Source organism: Nycticebus coucang, chromosome 5, assembly GCF_027406575.1.
Source record: "Nycticebus coucang isolate mNycCou1 chromosome 5, mNycCou1.pri, whole genome shotgun sequence".
In the NCBI taxonomy this organism is placed as follows: domain Eukaryota; kingdom Metazoa; phylum Chordata; class Mammalia; order Primates; family Lorisidae; genus Nycticebus; species Nycticebus coucang.
The window spans coordinates 39,307,609-39,319,889 of record NC_069784.1 but is presented as its reverse complement, the minus strand read 5'-3'; the positions used below and the strand labels follow the sequence as shown (position 1 = coordinate 39,319,889).

General features: G+C 40.7%; 1 protein-coding gene across 4 annotated transcripts in view; it reads left to right on the top strand.

Moving 5' to 3' along the window:
• Positions 1-12,281, top strand: part of SORT1 (sortilin 1) — a 103,046-nt gene that overhangs the window by 13,175 nt on the left and 77,590 nt on the right. The window lies entirely within an intron of this gene.

Here is a 12,281-nt window from a genome sequence, read left to right as displayed (position 1 = left end):
AATCTCACTCTTGCTCAGGCTGGTCACCCTCTCCTTTTCATACTGGCATATTGTGTGCAAGGAGCTGATCTTTTAATTGAATCAATTATTTTAGAGGCAGAATCTTGCTCTGTTGCACAGGCTGTAGTGTGGTGGCATGATCATAGCTCACTGTAACTTTGAACTCCTGGGCTCAAGTGATTCTCCCACCTCTGCCTCCCAAAGTGCTGAATACAAGCATGAACTATTGTACCCGGCCTTAGAAAAAAAAAAAAAGAAAGAAATAGGTAACTACCAGTGAAGAGCAAACTGAATGATTAAATTATTGACCAGTCATAGAATTTTAAAGCTTAGGGAGACTAGAAAGATTGTCGTTCTAGCCCCCTCACCTTAATGATGATTTGAGTTGTGCTCCCCAATTTCACGCAGCTTTTGACAGAGCTGGAAATCAAATCCAGGTCGACTGATTATTAGCCCAGTGCTTTCCTCTGTATCATCCTGCCTCTCAGAAAATCCTGAATAATTGAATAGATTTGAAAACTTGTACATTACTTTATGGTTAGCTTTTTCATCTCTAAGAATAGTCTCCGTGAGAGCTGGAACATTTGTGATCTTATTTTTGGCCTGTGCTTTATGATCCTAGCAGTGCCTTATTTAACACAACTTTATTCTGCTGAGGTTCGCTTCCTGCCTGCGAGAGCATCCCTCATGTTGTATTCCAGGCCTCTCTTGCATATCACTGTCTCCTCTCCCTGTGTCCCCTTGTTGGGGTTTGGGAGCATAGTACTAGATTCCCAGTCTTTGGGGGATCACCAGTGCCTTGCCTTTGTAATGCTGTTCTATTTGACTCTTACTCCTACGAGTGAAGGAGAATAACTTGGTTCTGCTCCTGAGGAAGTGGCTTCTTAAGAGAGAAAATGATTTGTGCCTACTTTCCCAACCAGTTAGTTACTAGGCTAGGCTTTTATTTTTTAAATATTTATTTATTTATTCTGAGACAGAGTCTTACTTTGTCGCCCTTGGTAGGGTGCTGTGGCATCACAGCTCACAGCAACCTCCAACTCCTGGGCTTAGGTGATTCTCTTGTCTGCCTCCCGAGTAGCTGGGACTACAGGTGCCTGCCACAGAGCCTGGCTATTTTTTGTTACAGTTTGGCCGGGGCCAGGTTTGAACCCGCCTCTCGGGATATGGGGCCGGCGCCCTACCCACTGAGCCACAGGTGCCACCTGGCTTTTATTTTTTTGAGACATGGTTTTGCTCTGTTGCCCAGGCCAGGATACAGTAGCATCATCATAGCTTACTGCAACCTCTAACTCCTGGATTCAAGCAGTCCTCCTACTTCAGCTTCCTGAGTAGCAGGGACTACAGGCATGCACCACAATGTCTAGCTAAATTTTCTGTTTTTTTGTAGAGACAGGGTCTTGCTTCGTTGCCTACGTTGGTCTCAAATTCCTGTCTTCAAGTGATCTTCCTGCCTCAGCCTCTCAAAGTGTGAGGATTACAGGCGTGAGCCAATGCCCTTTTGTAGTTTTATTTTATTTTTTTTTCCATTCTTTTTTTTTTTTTATTGTTGGGGATTCATTGAGGGTACAATAAGCCAGGTTACACTGATTGCAACTGTTAGGTAGAGTCCCTCTTGTAATCATGTCTTGCCCCCATAAAGTGTGACACACACCAAGGCCCCACCCCCCTCCCTCCGTCCCTCTTTCTGCTTCCCCCCCCATAACCTTAATTGTCATTAATTGTCCTCATATCAAAATTGAGTACATAGGATTCATGCTTCTCCATTCTTGTGATGCTTTACTAAGAATAATGTCTTCCACGTCCATCCAGGTTAATACGAAGGATATAAAGTCTCCATTTTTTTTAATGGCTGAATAGTATTCCATGGTACACATATACCACAGCTTGTTAATCCATTCCTGGGTTAGTGGGCATTTAGGCTGTTTCCACATTTTGGCGATTGTAAATTGAGCTGCAATAAACAGTCTAGTACAAGTGTCCTTATGATAAAAGGATTTCTTTCCTTCTGGGTAGATGCCCAGTAATGGGATTGCAGGATCAAATGGGAGGTCTAGGTTGAGTGCTTTGAGGTTTCTCCATACTTCCTTCCAGAAAGGTTGTACTAGTTTGCAGTCCTACCAGCAGTGTAAAAGTGTTCCCTTCTCTCCACATCCACGCCAGCATCTGTAGTTTTGAGATTTTGAGATGTGGGCCATTCTCACTGGGGTTAGATGGTATCTCAGGGTTGTTTTGATTTGCATTTCTCTAATATATAGGGATGATGAACATTTTTTCATTTGTTAGCCATTCGTCTGTCATCTTTAGAGAAAGTTCTATTCATGTCTCTTGCCCATTGATATAAGGGATTGTTGGCTTTTTTCATGTGGATTAATTTGAGTTCTCTATAGATCCTAGTTATCGAATTGAAAACCAAGAAATGAAACTAACATCTTACAACCACCTAATCTTCGATAAACCAAACAAGAACATACCTTGTAGTTTTATTTTTACTGTGACAGCCTCTCTGTGGATTAACTGTCTCGTATGTTTAGTCTTGACTCCTGCATGTGGTTTATAGAGTATAATCTTCACTAGCTCAGAACAAGTATTACATGTATCCCTACCATTTCCCCAGTCCCCCCCACAGGGTCTGGTGCATAGTTGAAAGAAGGGACATGTGTGGAGGCTGCTATCATTGAATTATAACCTTCTTTCCTTGTCAGAGAAGCTGCTCTGGATGGTGAGATGGTCAGACCATCTTCAAATGGCTTTTAAACTAGACTTTTTCACGGGAAAACTGATCCATACTCAGTTGCCCAGTGTTAGTTCTTTTAGTATTTTACTTCTGATCAGGTGTGTAACTAAAGATAGGTAGAAGTTTCTCATATTGAAATTTTTTTTTTTTTGAGACAGAGCCTCAAGCTATGGCCCTGGGTAGAGTGCTATGGCATCACAGCTCACAGCAACTTCCAACTCCTGGGCTCAAGCAAGTCTCCTGCCTCTGCCTCCCAAGTAGCTGGGACTACAGGCACCTGCCACAACGCCCGGCTATTTTCTGGTTGCAGCTGTCACTGTTGCTTGGCGGGCCCGGGCTGGATTTGAACCCACCAGCTCAGGTGTATGTGGCTGGCACCTTAGCCACTTGAGCCACAGGTGCCAAGCCCTCATATTGAATTTTTTCCCAAGCTATAGTGACTCTTAGCATCAACTTTAGGTTCTTCAAGTTTATAGTAATAGTAATTTTATAGGCTTCTAGTTTAATTAGATATGAAAATAAAGTTATTTCCATAAAGAATTTTGTGTTTTGTGGCCTTTCTCCATTTCTGAACAGACCAGGGATTGTCCATGTGACCACAAAATGACATTGTGTTGATTCACAGCCTCCTGTTTTATGATGGTAGGCAGTAAGTGGATGGATGAGGTTTCTATCAACAACTCCCAAGGTGAGTGCATTTCAGAGAAGTTAGTGCAAGCTGGTCCTGCTTTCTAACACGAGTTCCTGAAAACCTGTTTGGCAATTGGATGGCAACTATAAATGCCAGCCAGGAACCCCCCCGCTGCCCAGAGCTCCCCTACTGGGGGTGATAGATGACTGTTGGTACCATCTGTGACACCAGAAATCACCACAACAGGCTCTGAATGTGGCTCTGAAAAGGTCGTTTAATTTACCAGTGGGTAATGCTGTTAGGATATGGCAATAGGAAGTGTACGTTAAATCAAGACCACCCATGTCACTGAGCCTCAGTGTAGCAGGAGCTCTCTGACCTATCCCATACATAACCTTTGGGTACGTTTGTTAGCCAATATTATGTAAATAAGAATAAACTGGCATGGCCTGTGTGTACTTGTTATATCACCCTTTTCATATATATGTGCATAGTTTTTCATATTTTTAATTTGTTTTTAGTGAGTTATTTTTGCTTGCTTTTATAATTTTATTTTTAAAAAAAGATTCCTGCTAATTGGAGGTAGGATGGGCATAATTCATGTATTCTACAAAATCTATTTCAAAGAAGAATACATCCTCACAAATTCTACCCCTTAGAGACAGTTGCTGTTAATATTGTGAAGGGTATCCTTCCAGATAGCTTTTTAAACGTAAATGTACAGAGATGATTTTGCATGCATTCATATTGATTTTTTACTCAATATGTTATGAGTATCTTTTAATGTCAGTAAATACTGGACACATTTTTAATAGCACTTAGTTTTTTTATAGTTTCACCACATTTTGTCCAAGTGCTATTTTTTTAATAGCATAAGATAATTTATTTAACAAATCTTCAAGTCTTCATCTATAATATATGGCTATAGTAATACATATTTCATGGTTATTATGTGGATTAGATAATAATGTGTATAAGGTACCCAAAACAGAAGATGACGCACAGAGAGTCCTCAATGGTTGTTAGATGCAGTAAACTTCCAAGTTTGTGACATCTTTGGTAAAGATATGTAATTATCCACTTATGCTAAATTCCTAGGACCTCACATGGTATGGACATTCTCTGTTTTTTTGTTCTTTATTTTTGTTGACATTGTTGACATTTGTTGACATTTGTTGATGTTGTTGTTGTTATTTGTTTTTGTAGAGACAAGGTCTTACTGTGTTGCCCAGGTTGGTTTTGAACTCCTGGCCTCAAGCAGTACTCCTGCCTCTTCCTGTGAAAGTGCTGGGCTTACAGATGTGAGCTAATGTGCCCCACCTATTCTCAGTTTTTTTTTTTTTTTTGTAGAGACAGAGTCTCACTGTACCGCCCTCGGGTAGAGTGCCGTGGCGTCACACGGCTCACAGCAACCTCTAACTCTTGGGCTTACACGATTCTCTTGCCTCAGCCTCCGGAGCAGCTGGGACTACAGGTGCGCGCCACAACGCCCGGCTATTTTTCTGTTGCAATTTGGCCGGGGCTGGGTCCGAACCCGCCACCCTTGGCATACGGGGCCCTCGCCCTATTCACTGAGCCACAGGCGCTGCCAAACAGCCGGGGCGGCGCCTGTGGCTCAGTGAGTAGGGCGCCAGCCCCATATGCCGAGGGTGGCGGGTTCAAACCCAGCCCCGGCCAAACTGCAACAAAAAAATAGCCGGACGTTGTGGCGGGCGCCTGTAGTCCCAGCTGCTCGGGAGGCTGAGGCAAGAGAATCGCGTAAGCCCAAGAGTTAGAGGTTGCTGTGAGCCGTGTGACGCCACGGCACTCTACCCCTGGGCGGTACAGTGAGACTCGGTCTCTACAAAAAAAAAAAAAAAAAAAAGAAAAATTGTAGCAGTTTATATATTCCCATTCACAGTACAGAAAGGTGCTCTGATCTCCATACCCTCACTGGATACATTTTTTTTTTTTTTTTTTTTTTGAGACAGAGTCTCACTTTGTCTCTCTGGGTGGAGTGCTGTGGCATCACAACTCAAAGCAACCTCAGACTCTTGGGCTTACATGATCCTCTTGCCTCAGCCTTCCAAGTAGCTAGGATTACAGGTGCCTGCCATACCACCCAGCTATTTTTAGAGATGGGATCTCACTCTTGCTCAGTCTGGTTTCCAACTCCTGAGCTCAGGCAATCCACTGCCTTGGCCTCCCAGAGTGCTAGGATTACAGGCACTGGCCCGGCCTCACTGAATACATTTTGTCAAACTTTATAACCTTTGCCAGTCTGAAAGATGAAAATATGATCACATTGTTTTTCTTTTAGAGATTGCATACTTTTTCATGTTTATTGGCCATTTCTATGTTCTTTGATGAATTGTGTGGAATTGTGTGTTCAAGTAGAACAACTCTGTCTCTACTTTGCCTGTTTTGAAGTCAGCCTTTTTCTTATTGATTTGAAATCCCTTTCTGTATTAACTCTTTGTTATGTTATACATGTAAATATTTTTTCCCAGTTTTATTCCACTTTATCTTTGGCATTTGGCTATTTTAATTTTTTGCATAGTCAAAGGAAATCCTTATGTTATTTTTTTCTGAATTTTGTATCTTCTTGTTTTGTTTTTTTTTTGAGACAGTGTGTCGCCCTCAGGAGAGTGCTGTGGCATCACAGCTCACAGCAACCTCAGACTCTTGGGCTTAAGCCATTCTCTTGCCTTGTTTGTATCATTTTTTAGAAAGATCTTCTCATTCGAAGACTATTATAAAATATTCACTTGTATTTCTACTATTTTCATAATTTAACCTTTTACATGTAAATTTTTGCCCAATACGGGATTTATTTGACAGCTTTTTATTTTTTCCAAATAGCCAGTTTTTCCAATGCTCTTTTACTGCTAACTTGAAGTGGTGGTTTTATCACATGCTAAAAGAAACCTTATCCATTCCTGGGCTCTGTTTTGTTCCATTGATCTGCCTTGTCTATTTCTGTGCCAGTAACTGTGCCACGGGATTAATACATTTCTCCAGAAACATAATATGGTTTCATGTTCATCTGCTGTTGATAGACTCAACCTGACATTTTACCCAACTGGTATTAAACTTGGTTTCTGAGCTTCCTGCCCTAGGACATGATTAGGTAATCTGAACTACTGCACTTATTCTGTGCCTGCTCTGGATACTGACTTTTGGACTATAAATCAGAGAAACAACATTTATATAGTTTTCTTTAATTTTGAGCTGTGTTTAGAGCATACATTTGGCTGATACATAGTGACCAGATCATGTTCTCTTTGTACTAAATAATCTACTTCTCAGGTATGCAACATTAGAGCAGTGCAGCTATTGTTTCCCAAAAGTAAAACCTGCCTCAGCTCTTCCCACACTCTCCAGTTCCTTTGTCATTTGTACAACTAACACATAACATATATTTTTTTTTTATAACAGTCCTTGAGGTAGACGTTCACTCTACCTTCTATTGGCCGGACTTGTTTTTATGTGAGTCGGTATTTTAATGTTGTAGAATATTCATTCGTGATATTGTGTCAGGGAGGTTATTTTTCTCTTCCTAAAGGGATTATTCTCCCTTTCAGTTCTTTCTAGCCACAAAGCTTTATCCTCTGCTCGTATTTCTTTTATTCTTCTTCCATTGTGTTAATTAGAACAGTTGAGCCATAACTTGTTGGTTGATGATGGTTCAACTCTGTATACCATGGGCAAACGTTCCTGTCCAGTGAGTGATCCTGTGTCCTCATCTCAGCTTTCTTTGAGTCTTTCAAGCTGAAGTCGTGTTCCTAAGGTGTCTTCTCGAACGTACTTCCTTTTCTCTGTTTTTATTTTCCCTCTGTTTCAACCTTAACTTTGTTTATAAGATCTTGAAATTCTTATTTAACAAGTGCCTCATAGAACCGACTGTATGCTCATCACTTTAATAGTTGGTGATATTGATATTTTATTTACGTTACCCTTTGAAATTTTTCAAGAGCACGAAGCTGGTAGTCTTGCATATATCGTATTGTTTGTTCTACCTGCACAATTACCTTCTACCACCATCTTGCTTTTGCTTGTATCTGCTCCCAGTGTAAGCTCTGCTTAAATCTCAGTGTTCAGACATGCATTTCTTCATACTCAAATTTTGAATTTCTCTTCTGTATCGTCAGTGCCACTAAACACTTGGATGTCAGGTCATCTTTATCTGTTTTTAACTGTATGGAGTTAATGGTAAGTACAGTGGGAAGGATAGGAACAAGGTCACCATTATATGTGTGAAAACCAAAAAACACATACTGATGTTTACCAATGTTTTGGCTGGCTGTGTGGGAGCAGGAATAACTTCTTCAACCATTATTTACTGTAATGGTAGTAACTGTAGTACAAAGAAGGTTACATACAGATCAATAATGTTAGTAGAAGGCGTTTGTGAATAAACTTTTATGGAGTTGTTTGGGGAGCACCTAATACGTATAAGTGTTTGTGCTGGGCTTAATGGATCATTCCAGATTATAATGTCTGCCATTAAGAATTCATAGCATAAGCGGCACCTGTGGCTCAAAGGGGTAGGGCGCTGGTCCCGTATGCTGGAGGTGGCGGGTTCAAACCCAGCCCTGGCCAAAAACCACAAAAAAAAAAAAAAAAAAAAAGAATTCATAGCATAATTTGAGAGGTAGACAAATATTTAGTTACACTACAAGGAATGTCCATAAGTGCTGTGAAAATACCTAGGGAGAGGAGACTTTGAGCTGTGGCAACTGGGGGCCAGATGGTTGCTTTTACATGGAAAGATGGGGCTCACCTGCCTTTCAGATCTTTTGTACTGTGTAGCCCCTGCCTACTTTCAAAATGCCAAAGAGCAATGGACAAATGCAGAAGAACAGAACTTTTCTTTTTTGAAAACTACAGCTGTAAAAGACATTTTCATGGAATATAGAATTCTGGCTCCCAGTCTTTCCCCAGTACTTCCAGGATGTTGCCGCTCTGTCTTACAGCTTGCGTTATTTCTGAGGAAAAGTCTGTCATTCTTTATTTCTCTGTCTATAATGTCATTTTTCTTTTCTAGACGCTTTTAAGATTTTTCTCTATCACTGATTTTAGATCATGTGGGTATGATGTGTCTTGGTGTCATTTTTATCATGTTTCTTGAATTTTGTGGGTTTCGTGCATCTCTGAGTTTATGCTTTTCCTCAAATTCGGAAATATTTGGCTGTTATTTCTTTTTCTTCCTTCTTCTTCGTTCTTCTTCTCCTTCCTCCTTCCTTCCTTCTGCTTCTTCTTTTCTTTTTCTGTTCCTGATCCCCCTAACCTCCTCCAGGTGCGTGTATATCAGTTACTTGAAGTTGCCCTACAGCTCACTGAACCTGTTCACTTTTTCTGTCTTTTTTTCTCTCTGTATTTCACTTCAAATAGTTTCTGTTGATATGTCTTCAAGTTGGCTGATCTCTTCTGCAACATCGAATCCACTGTTTATTCTATCCAGGATAGTTTTCATCTTTAGACTGTCATTTTCATTTCTGTAAGTTTTATCTGGGTCTTTAAAAAATATCTTCTCTGTCTTTATTAAACATGCTCAATCTACTCTCTAACTTCTTGAACATAAAGAGTACAGTTATAACTGTTTTAATGCCCTTGTCTACTAATTCTCTTCTATGTATTATGTCTGAGTCAGTTTGATTTTTCTCTTCTTTACGGGTTCTGCTTTCTTACTTCGCATGCCTGGTGGTTTTTAATTGAATGTTGGATATTATGAATTTCATCTTTTTTGGTGCTAGATATTTTCATATTCTTATAAATACTTATGAACTTTGTTGTGGGACACAAGGCTATATGGAAATAGTTTGATCCACAACCAGAATAGCATTTAGTCAAGGGTTAATTTTTCTTCGCTATAGAGGTAACCTTTTCTGAGTACGCTACCCAATTCTCCTGAAATATGAGATTTCCTACTGTGGTTGTTTGGAACAGGAATTATTCTTGGTTTTGTGTGAAGTCCATATATTGTTCTCTCTGATCCTTTCAGGTAATTCTTTCCCTGGCATCAGGTAGTTTGTGTGCTAATCAGTGTTTAGGCAGAAGACTTAGTGTGTGGTTGGGGAGCCCCCCTGCAGATTTCCAGAGATCTCCCTTTCTGTGCAACTCTGTCCTCTAGCCAACTCTGACCTTTTGGTCTTCCGAGACTACCAGCTTCATGTCTTCAGTTTAGAGAGAACTCTGACCTCTGTCTGTGTTCCCTTCCCTAAACTATGGCCTGGAAATTCTGTCCAGGCAGGAAAGCAGAGCAGATGTAGGGTCCTCTTTGTTCATTTATTGTCTTTCAGGGGTTATTGTCCCGGTTTACCTCCAATACTTAAAGACTGTGTTTCACACATTCTGTGTTTTTTTAAATTAATTGTTTCAAATGGGAGGGCAAATCTGATCCCTGTCACTCTGTCTTGGCCCAAAGCAGAAGTCCTCTCAGAATAGAACTTTTACATTTCATATTCATTTCTGTCATGGGGAAATTAAATAAGTCTGGCCTTAGCTTTTCACTTCATCATTCTTTTCAGAACTTCACAAGTAGTTCTTAAAGAAAAAAATGGATTCAGTATTTTTTGAGTGCTGACCTTGTGCTATGCTGTGTGTTAGTTGCTAAAATGTGTAGGCTTGATCCCTTTACCAGATGGGCTTCAGATCGAGTGAGGGGGACAGGCAAGGGTCTTGTTGCTGTAAATAAAAGTACCATAATACATATTTTGAAAGATTTAAGATGCCACCACGATGTAGAATGGCATATGAATTGTGTTAAATATGATAAACGATTAGGGATTAGAACTGGTGACTTTCTGCTGAATTCTTATTCCTAACTACAACCAGGCTGTCCATATTCCTTCTCCCACTGAAAGGGCAGGGTTGAATGTGCACTCTTGGTCCCCACCTCTCCTTTGTTTATCTCTTTTCCATATGTCCTTTTCTTTCCAATTGAGCTTTGGCCTACAATTAGACTTGACTTCATTTGTTTTTTTTTAACTTTTACCAGACCAGTATTAATATGATAGAGACAAATATTTTTAAAAATTTGCTGTAGGTGGGTGAGTTTTTCAAATTGTTTGTACAGGGCGGCGCCTGTGGCTCAGTTGGTAAGGCACCAGCCTCATATACTGAGGGTAGCAAGTTCAAACCCGGCCCCGGCTGAACTGCAACCAAAAAATAGCCGGGCGTTGTGGCGGGCGCCTGTGGTCTCAGCTACTCGGGAGGCTGAGGCAAGAGAATCGCTTAAGCCCAGGAGTTGGAGGTTGCTGTGAGCTGTGTGATGCCATGGCACTCTACCGAGGGCCATAAAGTGAGACTCTGTCTCTACCAAAAAAAAAAAAAAGAATGTCAAATTGTTTGTACATTTTCAAAAGCAAACATTAATTGGTTATTAATTAGGGAACATTAATCCCTAACATTAATTAGGGAAGGTTAACACAATTATATTATACTTAAATCTGGCCTATATTTCCAAAGGAACTCCAGATGATGAACAAGGTCAATTATCATTTCAGTTGTTCGGGTGAAACTGAGTTGCTAGTGACATCCAGTAATCCTCCCCGTTCTGTGATTGTGCAATAGGAAAATGTGAGTAATGCTGATCTGCACTACGCAGGTCAGGTTTATAGAGAATCACCTGAGAGGTAAAAGTTCTAAGTCCTAATTTGCTTGAGACTGACTACCTTATAGTCTGATCAAGACAACCACAAACTCCAGTGGCATAGTTGATGGAATTTTTCTTTTATCCTAGTCAGTTGTCATAACCAGAATCCTCCTTGGAAAGATAAGCTGTGCTTAGATTACTTTTAGCCCATGTGGTCTGTCTGGTGCTCATGGTAGTTCTAGATATTTCAGCTCCTCCTCAAGAAACCACTCGTCAGTATAATGAGGCAGACACTGTGTCCTTGCCCCAAGAGATGTGTAGTCTTCCCCAGTGTCAGCTATACTACAGGATACACATCTGTGTCCGTTTTTATTTTATTATTATTTTTTATTGTTGGGGATTCATTGAGGGTACAAAGAACCATACTGATTTCATTTGTTAGGCAAAGTCCCTTTTATAATTGTGTCCTGCCCCATAAAGATGTGTCACACACCATGGCCCCCCACCCCCACTTCCCTCTCTCTGCTCTTCCCCTTCCTCCACCCCCCACCATGTACTAGGTCATTAACTGTCCTCATATCAGAATTGAGTACATAGGATTCTTGCTTCTCCATTCTTATGATGCTTTACTGAGAATCATGTGTTCCACATCCATCCAGGTTAATACAAAAGATGTAAAGTCTCCATCTTTTTTAAAGGCTGAATAGTATGGTATACGTGTACCACAGCTTGTTAATCCACACCTGGGTTAGTGGGCATTTAGGCTGTTTCCACATTTTGGCTATTGTAAATTTCAGATACTGTATCCACGCCCAAGAGAACACACGGTCTTCCTCAGTGTAAACTATACTACCAGATACACGTCTGTGTCAGCTTTTAAACTTATGGTTCCAGGTGTCTCTAGCAGCCCTACTTTTTCTCAGATGCTTTGTGAGTCTGCGTGTCTGAATAGCCTTTCTGTCCTGCAGAGGCTATGAGAAACATGTGCTGAGCATTTGAGAGTTAGGGGGACACTGTATTACTTACAGAGATTATCCAAGAGCTCCTTTTGACCTCAAAGGTACTTACAGTCAGAGGGGAGACAGCAAAGGTAAAATTCAGAGGCCCATTCAGGAAGCTCACAAGAGAAAATTAGAAGACAAGCAAAATATAATAGTTTATGTTTTGAGTTCTGTTTCTTCAGACTTCTCCGTTGGGATTGGTGGCTTCTATTTTGAGATTGAGTGTGTGGGTTGGGAAGGATATGTAATTATTTGCTACAAATGCTACTGAGTAGCCTTGTGGTAGGCACAGGGAGTACCAAGAAATATGAAGTTACATCCTTTGCTTGTGAGGAG